This window comes from Thermobia domestica, chromosome 13 (assembly GCF_964235325.1).
Source record: "Thermobia domestica chromosome 13, izTheDome1.hap1.1, whole genome shotgun sequence".
Lineage (NCBI taxonomy): Eukaryota > Metazoa > Arthropoda > Insecta > Zygentoma > Lepismatidae > Thermobia > Thermobia domestica.
Window position 1 is genome coordinate 120275202 of NC_137466.1, and position 3924 is coordinate 120279125.

General features: G+C 39.4%; 1 pseudogene; it reads right to left on the reverse strand.

Moving 5' to 3' along the window:
- Nucleotides 1-234: 234 nt before the first annotated feature.
- On the reverse strand, nt 235-750 carry LOC145667741 (protein GVQW3 pseudogene; annotated as a pseudogene).
- Between the last annotated feature and the right edge of the window lie 3174 nt (nt 751-3924).

Here is a 3924-nt window from a genome sequence, read left to right on the forward strand (position 1 = left end):
GTGGTGGAGTTTCATTGAGTCTTTGATGTCACTTCGAACGCGGGCGACCCTGCGTTTCAGTCTCTTGAGCACTTCTAGATAAAATCCTGCGTTCACAGGTTGTCCTGGTGGCACAAACTCGAAATGGATGATTCCTCGAACGTCGAAGAATACAATGAGCATGGTTTTGATTCGGGATTTGCTCATGCGCGCCTTTTTGGGGCGGGGGGAAGATGAGGTGTGCCACTCCGCACTCTACCTTTTGGATTCTGGATCGTATCCGAACATCCAGGATTCGTCTCCAGTTACGACCGAGTCTAAAAAGTCCGGATCACTTTCACACAATGCCAACAACTCCTTGCAGCGCAAAACTCGAAGTTCTTTTTGTTCGTTCATCAACACCTTCGGCACAAGCTTCGCACAGACCTTTCGCATTTGCAGGTCCTCGGTCACTATCCCATGTACCGCAAATGTTGACATGTTTAGGGTGTCCGTGATTTGTTGAATGCTCACACGCCGGTCTGAGCGCAACACTTCACGCACACGGTTAACGTTGTAGTCGGTCCTGGCCGTTGTTGGGCTTCCAGAACGGGGCTCATCGGCGACCTCCTCCCGACCCTCCTTGAACGACTTGTGCCATTTTCCGACCTGGGATCTTGACAAACACTCCTGCTTGTAGGCCTCTTTCAGCATCTGGTAAGTTTCCGTAGCATTCTTACCCAACTTGACGCAAAATTTTATGGCGTAGCGTTGTTCAAGTGAACCCTCCATCGCGCCGTGTTACAACTTGTAAAATGCTTCACGCGGATCGACATCCACACGCTGTCGTTGCTCGCAGCAGCCTGACTCCGGGCGCGTTTGGAAGGACAGACCACCCACTACTTTTTCCGCGCCGGCGCTGCGGTAGATTGTTGAGTCAGGGTAGCATCATGCTCATTACTTTCATAATGAACCCATATATATATATATATATATATATATATATATATATATATATATATATATATATATATACAGGGTTTTCATAAAGTATGGACGGATTTAATTTACATAAAATGCTCATATTGAAATCAAATAAAGTGCAAACGGTAGCGGAAGGATTAAATTTTTACCTGTAATCTACACCAGCTCAGTTCATTCACCGCCACATCTCCAACTGGGCGCCATTTACGTCCACACATTCGCGTAGGCGGCGCTGGAATGTTGGCGGCCTCCCACTTCGAGGACGGTCCAGGATGCTTCCTGTCTCCAAGAACTTAGCATGCCACTTTCGGATTGCACTCTCAGTCGGTGCCGGCTTTTTGAACTCTTTGGTGAACTTTCGACACACCAGAATTGGTGATTTTAGCTCTGCGTACCACAGAACACATTGCGTACCACAGAACATAAGAAACTGACCCTTGCTCTCCCTCTCCCTCTCACTCTCTCAACGTGTTCAGAGTTGCCGCTTATCTAATAGTGTTGCCAACTAAAAATTTAATCCTTCCGCTACCGTTTGCACTTTATTTGATTTCATTATGAGCATTTTTATGAAAATTATAAGCAAATTAAATCCGTCCAGACTTTATGAAAACCCTGTATATATATATATATATATATATATATATATATATATATATATATATATATATATATATATATGTTGAGAACAAGTATGTACGATATTTTCTGGAAAACACAGTCTTGCATCTGAATGATAATAAAATATAAGCAAATGAACTAAACTCACTCTATGGCATACGGAACTCGAAGGTTCAATGCCGTATTCACAGAAGCACTTCATTGATTTCTGAGCTTAGCAAACTGGATCCAGTTTCAACTTTGCATTTCTATTTCCGCGTGATTCATCTTAAAATTGTCTTCACATCTGCATCTAAGTCTTCCTAATGGTCGTTTTCCGATTGGGTTTCCAGTTAAAATTTTGAAAGCGTCTCTATTCCATTCTGGCTACATGACCTGGCCACCTAAGCCTCCTAGGGGTAAACGGTATAAATTATGCAGTTCCTCGTTTTGAAATTTTCCAAATTCCAGTCCCTCTTAGGTCCGAATGTCACCCGAGGATTTTATTTTCCAATACTTTCAGTCTGCGTTCTCCCCTCAGAGCAAACGATCCTATTTTGGTACCATACAGTACAACAGGCATAATTATCTCTTTATCTCGCATTTTAAGCTTGTAATTCATCGTGAGAATTCGCAAAGAAATAAAGAGTCTATATTGAACAATAACACGAATTCCTTCCAGTTGACATTTAATTTCATCGTGGATATGATTTTCACCTGTTAATGTTGATCCTATTATTTGAGAGAATCCACTTTGTCTAAAACATTATTTAAAATTTTGTATCCATAATTAATAGTATTACGTTCACAGAGAACTTCCATGTATTTAGTTGTTTTCTGTATTTACGTCTAAACTCATGACGTGGAAGCATTTAATAACATTTCTACATTTATTTATGTTGTCATCATACCGTCCTTTATCAGGTTGACATCATCAGCATAAGCCATAACCTGGCGACTGTCATTCAGTTCTAGGTCCTGGCTGCTATTAGTTTTCCTTATAATGTATTCCAGAACAAAACTGAACAATAATAGCCAGAATTCACCTTCTTATTTTAGGTTATTCTCGACCATAAAGCTCATAGACAAGTATTTCACTATTCGAGTTTTACTTTGTGTTTCATTTAAACACATCTATATTAATCTGACTGTAAGCAAATTAATTACAAAAAATAAATAAGGAAATGTACAACAGCAAGTCCAAGTTGGGCCAGCGACGGCTCAGTTATAGAACGTTGACCTCTGGAGCGTTGGATAACTGGTTCGATCCCTGGTTTCATTCATTAACATCATCACTACCATCCTTAGCCTTGAAGCATAATCATGTAATGTTAAACTTAAAAAAATGAAATAGAAAAGTAAGTGCATGTTCTTGTTCTTTTCCAATAGCAATTGTCAACTACAGAGTTTCTTTAAGAAAAGGGAAAACTCAAAACCCTCTTTGTTATACATTCTGCAGTAGTTACTCTCTTCAGAGATGGAAAGATTTTCCAATCAGGTACGAATACTCATTTCCAACGTACTGTAACTGTTAATGAAGTGTTCTCAAACTTTCTTGTTTCTTCTTTTGTGATTCCTGTCTTTTATTCTCTTGTTTTATGCCAATCGAAGCATCTAATGCATTTCCTGTTCCGCATTCCTTTGTTCGTTTTGAAATAATTGCAGAACAACTATACTTGCATTCAAACAATAAGTAACTGCTACCTACATCCTTTTTCGTATCTATCTATCTTCATCAAGTTGAAAGATTGGATATTGTTCCAAAACTTTCGTTTCAAATACAAGTAAAATTCTACAATATGATTAGCGTTTTACGGAAAAGAAAATCGAATTTGAAACACTACCACTCGATAGAATTTATGAAGCTGAACAAAGAGATATTCGTAATCAGGGGCGGATCCAGGGGGCGATCGGGGCGATCGCCCCCCCCCCCCTCAAAGAGGAAACTTTTTAATTTTTTATATATAAATAAAACCCATCAAAAGTTTGGAGCTCTTAAAAGTGGCAGTATGACAACCCACCGCTCCCCCCCCCCCAGAAGTCGGTCCTGAATCCGCCCCTGTTCGTCAGTTAGAGTAACTTGAGAAAATATTCCAGTTCTGTGTATATAGTGTGCGTCAAAAGATGTATACACACTTTAAACTCTCATGGAAAATTTATTTTCCAGCTCACAAGGTTAAATTTTTGGGAAGAGTAAGGCTACAGACCAGTTTAAAAAAATAAGTGTATTTTCTGATCAAACAATGTTCCAAATAATGTTTAAAATAAATATTTAAAATGGTGGCCTTCAGTATCGATACGTTTCCGAGTAAAAGTTATGACTGCTTCCGTACTTTGCACCAAAGTGGTCAATGGGATTTTTGCGCATATCATTTATATGGTAAA